The sequence below is a fragment of the Monodelphis domestica genome, chromosome 1 (assembly GCF_027887165.1).
Source record: "Monodelphis domestica isolate mMonDom1 chromosome 1, mMonDom1.pri, whole genome shotgun sequence".
NCBI classification, from domain to species: Eukaryota; Metazoa; Chordata; class Mammalia; order Didelphimorphia; family Didelphidae; genus Monodelphis; species Monodelphis domestica.
Window position 1 is genome coordinate 488,597,814 of NC_077227.1, and position 12,537 is coordinate 488,610,350.

A 12,537-nucleotide genomic window follows, 5' to 3' on the forward strand; every position below is an offset into this window, starting at 1 on the left:
GTGGGAGTGGAAACATCGAGGAAAAGCAACTGCTTGACTCCAGTGGTTGAGGGGACATGTCTGAGGAGAGATTCTAAAAGAACACTCTAATTCAAATACTAACTACATGGTAATGGGTTAGAATCAAGAACCCATGTGATACCCAGTGGAATCACGCATTGGCTATGGGGGGGGGTGGAGGAAAAGAAAATGATCTTTGTCTCTAATGAATAATGTTTGGAAATGATCAAATAAAATATTATTTTAAAAAAAGAATGACACACTAATAAGGAAGCAAGCACAGTGATATGCATTTTTCTATTGTGAAATAAAAACTGAAAACAATGCTAGAAGCAGTTTTATACAGAAAGAAGAGGGGCATATCAAAGTTGGCTTTTCTGTTCTGCCTAAAGGCCTTTTACTCTATTATGAATGTCATTCATCTTTTATCTAGAGGATCACTACAGAAACAGATGCTAAACAGACAGATTAATTTGTGGAATTGACTCAAAAATGTTTCATGTTAGCAGACAATGAATAGATGCTTTATTGGTTTGTGCTATATATTTTAAGAATGTGAATTTGACACATAATTCATATTAGTAATTCTTCACATTTGACTTGTTATGTTCCATTTTGGGTACCACAATTTAAGCACATTGACAAGTGGAGCAGGTTTGGAGGAGGTGACCAGGATGATTTATTAATCAATCAACAGTAATTTATTAAATCCTTAACCATTCTTGGCTGATGTCTTTCTAGGCACTAGTGGTAGAAGACAAAAATGAAATAGTTTTTGCACTCTAGGAGCTTATTGGAGGGGGAGGATACATCATGATCCGATGAAGGTACAAGTGAGGGTTAACCTAAAACAGGGGGAAAAAAAAACCTCATAGAGCCAATAGTCTCTGTCTTCAAGTATTTGAAAGACTGTTTAGTAGAAGAGAACTTAAACTTCTTTTGTTTGAAGCCTGGGGAAAGAACTGGGTTCAAAGGGTTGCCGTTATATGTCAGATTTTATCTTGTAAAAAATAGAGCTATTCCAAAGTGAAATAGATTGTTTTTGGAGGTAGGAATTTCTCTGTTACTAAGAATAGTCAAATAGACATTGGATTATTATTTATGGGAGTTATTGTAGTAAAATTAATTCTCAAGCAGTTGTTGGATTTCATGAATTTTGACATGTCTTCCAAATCTGAGAATATGTGATTGTCCCTTCATACTGGGAAAGAGAGCAGCAGGCAATAATGGACAGGATGTTGGACTTAAAAAGATCTGTGATTAAATACTACCTTAGACTCCTATGGATCATTTGCCCATGGACAAAACACATAACTAATGTCATTCATTCTTATTTCCTCATATACACTGTATAACTGGTATCACAGACTTCAAAAAATTGTTTTTTTTAATATATTTTATTTGATCATTTCCAAACATTATTCATAAAAGACATAGATTGTTTTCTTTTCCTCCCCCCCAACCCCCATAGTCGATGCGTAAATCCACTGGGCATTACATGTTTTCTTGATTTGAACCCATTGCTTTGTTGACAATATTTGCATTAGGGTGTTCATTTAGAGTCTCTCCTCTGTCATGTCCCCTCAACCGCTATATTCAGGCAGTTGCTTTTCCTCGGTGTTTCCACTCCCATAGTTTATCCTTTGCTTATGAATAGTGTTTTTTTCTCCTGGATCCCTGCAAATTGTTCAGGGACATTACACCGCCATTAATGGAGAAGTCCATTACAATCGATTATACCACAGTGTATTAGTCTCTGTGTACAATGTTCTCCTGGTTCTGCTCCTCTCACTCTGCATCACTTCCTGGAGGTTGTTCCAGTCTCCATGGAACTTCTCCACTTTATTATTCCTTTTAGCACAATAGTATTCCATCACCAACATATACCACAATTTGCTCAGCCATTCCCCAATGGATGGGCATCCCCTCGTTTTCCAGTTTTTGGCCACCACAAAGAGCGCAGCTATGAATACTTTTGGACAAGTCTTTTTGTCCATTATCTCTTTGGGGTACAGACCCAGCAGTGCTATGGTTGGATCAAAAGGTAGATATTCTTTTGTCGCCCTTTGGGCATAGTTCCAAATTGCCCTTCAGAATGGTTGGATCAGTTCACAACTCCACCAGCAATGAATTAATGTCCCTACTTTGCCACATCCCCTCCATTCATTCATTACTTTCCTTTGCTGTTATGTTAGCCAATCTGCTGGGTGTGAGGTGATACCTCAGAGTTGTTTTGATTTGCATCTCTCTGATTATAAGAGATTTAGAACACTTCTTCATGTGCTTGTTAATAGTTTTGGTTTCTTTATCTGAGAACTGCCTATCCATGTCCCTTGCCCATTTATCAATTGGAGAATGGCTTGATTTTTTGTACAATTGATTTAGCTCTTTATAAGTATGAGTAATTAAACCTTTGTCAGAGGTTTCTATGAAGATTTTTTCCCAATTTGTTATTTCCCTTCTGATTTTAGTTACATTGGTTTTGTTTGTACAAAAGCTTTTTAGTTTGATGTAGTCAAAATTATTTATTTTACATTTTGTGATTCTTTCTATGTCTTGCTTGGTTTTAAAGCCTTTCCCCTCCCAAAGGTCTGACATGTATACTATTCTGTGTTTACCCAATTTACTTATGGTTTCCTTCTTTATGTTTAAGTCACTCACCCATTTTGAATTTATCTTGGTGTAGGTTGTTTTATCCTCCAGATGAGATAATATATCTAAATACCTTATGCCTCTTAATTTTTATATAAATACCAGTCAACATTGCTGTTAAAAAGTGCTTATCAGGCAATTTAATAATATGAGAATGAGCTGAATGAGAGAGGGCACCAAACTACTCTTAATCAGTACAATATGCCCACCCAAGAAAAGTTATACCTCAGAATTAAAAGAACTGGTAGCTATTTAGAAGTTGTTCAAGGAAATGGGGTAAGCAGTGAAGATCTGACACAGCATTGGAGATAATCACATATTTATTCCATTTTCCAAAAGGGCAAAAAGATTACTTGGTGTTTTAAACTTGTCAACTAGATGGCAATTTCTGGCAAAACTTTGAATAGATTATTAAGCGGACAGTGATTCACTCTTAGAAACGCAAAAATTTGATCATTATGAACCAACATGTATTTTTCAAAGCACAAAATCTTCATCTAAATCAGGCACTTATTGAGCACATGATAAATTGTATAGCTTTGAATTAAGAATGTCATGCCAGGTCAAGATGGCAGTGTAGAGGCAGCAAATGTTCAGACCTCTGAAATCTCTTCTTACCTATTGCAAACTAAATGCTCCTAGGAGACTGAAAATCATACCTAACAGCAATACAGAACCAAAGAGCCCTCCTACTGGACTGAACTTAAAAGGTATGCCCTGCCAAAAGCCAGAATTTAAGAACACTACAATTTAAGAGGAAAGAAGATGGAAGGTCCTGGGACCCCTCCCCTACCTAGAGCACTAAGCCTCCAGTGGAAGCTGGAACCTCTGGGTGGGCAAAGGCACTGGTCTGGAGGGAGTACCTTGTGGGCACAGTTATGCCAGGCTCAGAGCATTCAACACAGGCAGTGGTGAAGCAGATAGAGGAGAAACACAGAGCACAAAGTGGGAGGTGTATTTATAGCAGCTGAGACACTCCATATTGCCCCCCTTCCTCTAGAGGATTTGGTCCCAGGGCACATCCAGCAACCTAGCCAGACTTAATCCCATCAAAGCCTCCAGAGGACAGGGAACCTCAAGCTCCAAAACCCCTCTCCCACAGACTGCTGGACTTAATCCCATCACAGCTTCCATAGGTCAGAGAAGCTCAAGTGACAACACCCCTCCTCCACAGACTGCAGGGAGAGATTTACTGACAAAACTTCAAGGGGGAAGGTGGGAAGAAAAGCCCAAAATCACGAAAAAAAAATGAGAGGAGCAAGAGCTCAGGCATGAGCAGGGAGTAAAGAGGGATAAATATGAGGAAACAACAGAAAAAGAAAAAAGAAATTAAAACCAACAGCTTCTATACAGGCAATGAGCAAAGAGAAAATGGAACATTGAAGGATGAGGAAACTCCAAGCAAAAAAACAAACAAACAAACAAAACAGAAAACCCAGAGAATTGGAAACAGGCCCTGGAAGAACTCAAAATACAATTAAAAACACAATTAAGAGAGACTGAAGACAATTTTAAAAGCAAGTCATCTGGAAATAGAAAACAGTGTTTTGAAAGCCAAAATTAATCAGCTTGAAAATGAGGCAAATGAAATGAAAGAAAAGGCAAAGGAGATGAAAGATTAGACAAAGAGAATCAAAGATGACCTCCAAAAAAATGAGACCAGAAGAAGAAGAATGACCAAAAAGCTAGGGATGAAATCCAGTCTTTAAGAACCAGAATACAACAATTAGAAACAAGTTATTTCACAAGGCAAAAGAAACTATAAAACAAAATCAAAAGAATGAAAAAAAAATTGAGGACAATATGAAGCATCTTATTCACAAAATAGAAGATGTAGAAAATCGTTCTGGGAGAGACAATTTAAGAATCATTGGTCTAACAGAAGATCATGACAAAATAAAAAGCCTGGACATCATATTACAGGAAATTATCCAAGAATACTGCCCCGATATTATAGAACAAGAGGGAAAAGTAGAGATTGAAAGATTCCACAAAATAGAAGAATTCCAAGCATTTCTAAGAAAAGACCAGACTTGAACAGAAAATTTGATGCCCAAGCACAGAACTCAAGATAATCATCAAAAGGTAATTAAAAAAGAGGGAAAAAATAAAAAAAACAAACAAACTATTTTTTAAGAGACTCAATTAGTTAAAATGATATGTATCACCACAAGAAAAGAGGCCATTGGTAACTCTTAAAATTGTTATTATCACCTGGGAAGCTAGAAGAATAACACTTAGAGGGAACAGTGACAAACTATATAGGATGAAATGCCAAGACATTAATATGGATGTACATATATGTATGTAATAAATACATATAAGTGTATATATATGTATACATACATATATACAATTAGAGCTAAAAAAGAAATTAATACTAAAAGAAATGGGAAAAGGAACAAAAGGGGGTAAATTTATATGTCACAAAGATACTCATGGCAGGAGGGGGGAGAATATCAAAACACTGGAAGGGTAAAGAGGTAGGAGATAGGAAATACTCAACTCTTATATGCATTGGAATTGACTCAAAGAGGGAAGAACAATCCAATCCATTGGGGAAGAGAATTGATTTGAGCTCTATAGGGAAGTAGAAGGGTAACAAATGGACTGGTAGGGAGGGAAACAGTACAAGGGATGGAGAGGGTCGGGGGGTAGTTTTAAAAGACTGTAAAGAAAATAAGGGGAGAATAAGAAGGGAGGGGAATAGAAAGTGAAGTAAAATAAGGGTGGAAATTAGGGGGACTGATTAAAAAAAAACATCAGTATAGAAGGAAATAGTGAAAGAAGAAAAGGTAAGACCAGGAATAGAAACCATAATGCTGGGAAATACACAACTCTAATCATAACTCTGATTGTAAATGGAATGAACTCACCCATAAAATGCAAGCGAATAGCAGAGTGGGTTATAATCCAAAACCCTACCATATGCTGTATACAAGAAATACACATGAGGAAGATAGATACACATCTACTATAGATAGAGCCAAATCTACTGGGCATCAACTTATAAAAATGAGGCAGGAGTCTCAATCATGATAACTGACAAATCCAAAGTAAGAATAGATCTAGTTAAACAGTATAGGGAAGGTAATTACATCCTGATAGAAGGCAATATAAACAATGAGAAAGTATCAGTACTCAACATGTATTTAGCAAATGGTGTAGCATCCAAATTTCTATAGGAGAAACTAGTGGAACTCAAGGATGAAATAGGAAAAAAAACTGTACAAATGGGAGACCTGAACCTTCCTCTATAAGAACTAGATAAATCAAACAAAAAAATAAATAAATAAGAAAGAGGTAAGAGAAGTAAACAAAATCTTAGAAAAATTAATTAGTAGATATGTGGAGAAAAATACATATGGACAAAAATTAATACACCTTCTTTTCAGCAGACATGGTACATTCACAAAGATTGACCCTGTATTAAGGCATAAAAATATTTCAAACAAGTGCAAAAAAGCAGAAATAATACATGCAAACTTCTCAGATCACAATGTAATTAAAATAATAATTAGTAAGGGTACATGGAGAGGCAAATTGAAAATTATTTGGAAATTAAACAATTTGATTCTCCAAAACCTGTTAAAGAACAAATCATAGAAACAATTAATAACTTCATTGAAGAAGCTGACAATGATGAGACATCCTTTCAAAATCTAAGGGATTCAGTCAAAGCAGTCCTAAGGGGGGAAATTAATATCCTTGAATTCATTTATTAACAAATTAGAAAGGGCAGAGGTCAAAGAATTGGGCATGCAAATTAAAAAAAAAACTAGAAAGTAAACAACTTAAAAATCCTAAGATGAAGACTAAATTAGAGATCCTAAAAATCAAAGGAGAAATTAATAAAACTGAAAGTCAAAGAACTTTGAGTTAATAAATAATTCTAGAGGCTGGTACTTTGAAAAAAAATAGACAAAGTACTGGTCAATCCAATTTTATAAAAGCAAAGAAGAAAACCAAATTGATAGTATCCAAGATGAAAAGGGAGATCTCACCTTTAATTAAGAGGAAATTAAGGCAATCATTAAAAATTATTATGCCCAGTTATATGGCAATAAATATGGTAATCTAGGTGATAACGATGAATACTCACAAAATATAAATTGCCTAGATTAACAGGGGGAAAATAGGCTACATAAAACTACCTCATATTAGAAAATGAAATTGAACAATCCATCAAAAAACTCCCTAAGAAAAAATCCCCAGGTCCAAATGGATTCACAAGTGAATTCTATCAAACATTCAAAGAACAACTAATCCCAATATTATACAAACTATTTGACAGAATAAACCAAGAAGGATTTGTACCAGATTTCTTTTATGACACAAATATGGTACTGATTCCAAAGCCAGGAAGGTCAAAAACAGGGAAAGAAAACTATAGACCAATCTCCTTAATGAATATAGATGCAAAAATCTTATATAGGATACTAGCAAAAAGACTCCAGCAAGTGATCACAAGGGTTATTCACTATGACTAGGTAGGATTCATACCAGGAATTCAAGGATGGTTCAATATTAGTAAAACCACCCACATAATTGACCATATGAACAAGGAAACTGACAAAAATCACATGATTATGTCAATAGATGCAGAAAATGCCTTTGACAAAATACAACACTCATTCCTATTAAAAACACTAGAAAGCACAGGAATAGAAGGGTCTTTCCTAAAAATAATGAACAGTATATATCTAAAACCATCAGCAAACATCATCTGCAATGGGGATAAACTAGAAGTCTTCCCAATAAGATCAGGCATGAAACAAGGATGCCCATTATCACCTCTATTATTTAACATTGTACTAGAAACACTAGCAGAAGCAATTAGAGAAGAAAAAGAAATTGAAGGTATTAAAATAGGCAATGAGGAGACCAAGGTATCATTCTTTTCAGATGATATGATGGACTACTTAACGAACCCCAGAGAATCAATCAAAAATCTAATGAAATAATCAACAACTTTAGCAAAGTTGCAAGATAAAAAAATAAACCCACATAAGTTATCAGCATTTCTATATATATTCAGCACATCTCAGCAGCAAGAATTAGAAAGAGAAATTCCATTTAAAATCACCCTAGACAATATAAAAAATTTGGGAATCTATCTCCTGAGACAAACACAGGAACTATATGAACACAACTACAAAACACTTTCCACACAATTAAAATTAGATCTAAACAATCGGAAAAACATTGATTGCTTATGGGTAGGATGTGCTAACATAATAAAAATGACCATCCAACCAAATTAATTTACTTATTTAATGCCATATTCATTGAACTACCAAAAAATTTTCATTGAATTAGAACAATACATAACAAAGTTCATTTGGAGGGACAAATGTTCAAGGATATCCAGGGAAATCAAGAAAAAAAATGAAAAGTAAGGAAGGAAGGCCTTGCACTACCAGATCTCAGACTATATTATAAAGCAGGGGTATCAAAACAATTTGTTACTGGCTAAGACAGAAAGGAGGATCAGTGGAACAGACTTGGGGTAAGTGACCTCAGGAAGACATTCTATGACACGTCCAAAGATCTCAGATTTTGGGACAAAAACCCACTATTTGATAACAACTGCTAGAAAAATTGGAAGACTGTATGGGAAATATTAGGTTTAGATCAACACCTCACACCTTACACCAAGGTAAACTCAGAATGTGTGAATGACTTGAATATAAAGAAAGAAACTATAAGTAAATTAGGTGAACACAGAATAGTATCCTTGTCAGATCTTTGGGAAAGGAAAGACTTTAAAACCAAGCAAGAGCTAGAAAAAAATCACAAAATGTAAAATCAATAATTTTGATTACATCAAATTAAAAAGGTTTTTTTTTATGAACAAAACTAATGCAACTAAAATTAGGAGGGAAGCAACAAATTGGTAAACAACCTTCAAAACAAAAACCTCTGAAAAAGGTCTAATTACTCAAATTTATGAGGAACTAAACCAATTGTACAAAAAATCAAGCCATTCTCCAATTGAAAAATGGTCAAGGGACATGACTAGGCAGTTTTCAATTAAAGAAATCAAAACTATTATTTAGCCCATGAAAAAGTTTTCTAAATCTCTTATAATCAGAGGAATGCAAATCAAAACAACTCTGAGTTATTACCTCACACCTATCAGATTGGCTAACATGACAGCAAAGGAAAGTAATGAAGGCTGCAGTGTACGTGGCAAAGTTGGGACATTATTGCATTGCTGGTGGAGTTGTGATTGATCCAACCATTCTGGAAGGCAATTTGGAACTATGACCAAAGGGCACTAAAAGATTATCTGCCCATTGATCCAGCCATAGCACTTCTAGGTTTATACCTTAAATAGATAATAAGGAAAAAGACATGTACAAAAATATTCATAGCTGCGCTCTTTGTGGTGGCAAAAAATTGGAAAATGAAGGGATGCCCTTCAATTGGGGAATGTTGAACAAATTTTGCTATATGTTGGTGATGGAATAATATTGTGCTCAAAGGAATAATAAAGTGGAGGAATTCCATGGCAACTGGGATGACCTCCAGGAATTGATGGAGAGTGAAAGGAGCAGAACCAGGAGAACATTATACACAGAGACTGATATAATGTGGTACAATTGGATGTAATGGACCCATTTTATGAAATATAGTTGGATATAACAAGTAAATGAAATAGTAGTTGTAAAATGTCTTAACATAGTGTTTAGTACATGGTAAATTCTTTATTAATACTTATTTCCCTTCTCTTGTTGATCAAGAGAATACTATGACATTACTATATCTGGACTTCAACAATTTTTTTTAATATATAAGAATTTAGGACTTCCGGGTAATCATGGCTGCAATCTAGACGCGGCACGCTTCCTCTCCCCAGCACCGAACGAAATAGACTACATCAAAGGAGCAAAAATCACCTTTGGAGGAACAGAAGGACTCCCCAGTACCCCACAGAGGCAAAGGTACGTGGGGCTTGAACATTTCCACACTAAAACAAGAAGGAAAAGCTTGCACAGAAAAGTGAACTGAGCCGCCCTTCCCCCACCCCACCTCCCCCACTAAACCAGAGTGAGCTACCTGAGCGCTCACCGGGACAGCGAGTGAGTGGGGAGCGTCTCTGTCTGGGGGGGGCACTCCAGGGTCCTTGGGATCTGGGGACTGCCAGGAAAAAAACGTCTCAGGGCGCTTTTACTGGAGAATCCAGCGGACCTGGACTCGGTGCGGGCTGCGCTGAACAACGCGCGCTGATTATCTGGGCGGAGCTGAATACCTGGGCTCGGAGGCTGGGAAGAACTAGTCTGAAGCAACCTAAATTCACAGAAAAACCACTCTTATAACCCAGACCCCAGACCAAAAAGGAAAGGGAAATAAAACCACCAAAGGGATGGCTCACATGGCCCAAAATCAAGCCTCCAGGAAGAAAGGGAAAAAAGTGACTATTGAAAACTTTTATGGTGGAAGTACCCAAGGAAAAGAGGAGAATGAGGAGGAAATCCAAAAAAATTCAGAACACGCCTCCCAAAATGGAAACTATCAACAAGCTCTGGAAGATCTCAAACTGGAACTTACCCAAAAGATGGAAACTTTCTGGAAAGAAAAATGGGAGAAAGAGATCAGCTGTCTGACAGATAAGACTGCTCAATTGGAAAAAGACCTCGAAGCATCCAATAGAAGGGCAGACAAGGCTGAAAAGCAAATCCAGTCCCTAATGACCAGAATTAAGGACCTCGAAGAAAGTGAGATGATAAAACAGCAAGAATCAATAAAGCAAACCCAAATAATTAATGAATTGGAAGAAAACAGAAAATATCTCACTGAGAAGGTCACGGACCTGGAGAACAGAGGAAGACGAGAAAATCTCCGTATCATCGGTCTCCCAGAAAAACCAGAGGTAAACAACAAATTGGATTTTATTCTAGAGGAGATTATAAAAGAAAATTGCCCCCACATTCTGGAGCAAGGGGGCAAAATAGAAATAGAAAGGATTCATAGAACACCTTCTATACTAAATCCCCAAAAGACAACGCCTAGGAATGTAATTGCCAAATTCAAGAGCTTCCAAGTAAAGGAGAAAATCCTACAAGAAGCCAAGAAGAAGAGCTTCAGATATAAGGGGGCTCCCATAAGGATCACACACGACTTAGCGGCTAACACACTAAGAGACCGCAAAGCATGGAACACGATATTTAGAAAGGCAAGAGAGCTGGGTCTCCAACCAAGAATCAACTACCCAGCAAAACTGACTATATACTTCCAGGGGAAAGTATGGGCATTCAACAAAATAGAAGATTTCCAAGCATTTGCTAAGAAAAGACCAGAGCTCTGTGGAAAGTTCGATATCCAAGCACAGAAAGCAAGAGAAACATGAAAAGGTAAATATGAAAGAAAGGGAAAAGGAGATAAATCTTATCTTTCTCTTTAAGTCAAACTCCCTTCTATAAGGACTACATTTACATCTAATTATATATATTAATATGTGGGGAAAATGTTTTGTGGAACTCTTACAAATTGTATCATCATAAGAGTAGTTAGAAGAAACATGCATAGGGAAAGATTGGGGAATTAAGAAGATTTGGGGAAAGTTGGGGCAAAAAAAGGAAAAGGGAGGGGGGAACCATGATAATACTAAGATTAACTTCAAGAAATAGGGGGGGAATCAATAGAATAAACTTTACCATATAAAGATACACATGGGAAGGGGAGGGGAAGAACTCTCATATGAGAAGGAGAGGAAGAGAGCGTGAAGTGGAATTACTTAAACCTTACTCTCAGTGAAATCAAATCGGAGAGGGAAGAACATCTAGATCCAGTGGGATCCTAAATTCTATCTTATCCATTAGGGCAAGAAAGAAAGGAAAATCAAGGAGGGGTGGGGGGGAGGGAGTACAAAAAGGGAGGGAAGGAGAGGGGGGAGGTGAAGGGAGCATAAAAAGGGAGGGGCTAGAAAGGGAAGCATCTCAAGGGAGGGGACTAGGGGGACTGACCTAAAGTAAATCACTGGTTCAAAAGGAGAAAGCTAAAGAAGAAAGGTCAGAACTAGGGGAAGACATCAAAATGCCAGCAAATCCACAAATAACAATCATAACTTTGAACGTGAATGGGATGAACTCACCCATAAAACGCAGACAAATAGCAGATTGGATTAGAACACAAAACCCTACCATATGTTGTCTTCAAGAAACACATATGAGACGGGTTGACACTCACAAGGTTAGAATTAAAGGTTGGAGTAAGACCTTTTGGGCCTCAACCGATAGAAAGAAGGCAGGAGTTGCAATCATGATATCTGACAAAGCCAAAGTACAAATAGACCTGATCAAAAGGGACAGAGAAGGTAAATATATTCTGCTAAAAGGAAATATAGACAATGAGGAAATATCACTAATCAACATGTATGCACCAAATGGTATAGCATCCAAATTTTTAATAGAGAAACTAGGAGAATTGAAGGAGGAATTAGACAGTAAAACCATATTAGTGGGAGACTTGAACCAACCACTATCAAATTTAGATAAATCAAATCAAAAAATAAATAAGAATGAGGTAAAAGAGGTGAATGAAATCTTAGAAAAATTAGAATTAATAGACATATGGAGAAAAATAAATAGGGACAAAAAAGAATACACCTTCTTTTCAGCACCACATGGCACATTCACAAAAATAGATCATACACTAGGTCATAGAAACATGGCACTTAAATGCAGAAAAGCAGAAATATTAACTGCAGCCTTTTCAGATCACAAGGCAATTAAAATATTGATCGGCAAGGGTACATGGAGACCCAAATCAAAAATTAATTGGAAATTAAATAACATGATACTCCAAAATCGGATAGTTAGAGAAGAAATCATAGAAACAATTAACAATTTCGTTGAAGAAAATGACAACGGCGAAACATCC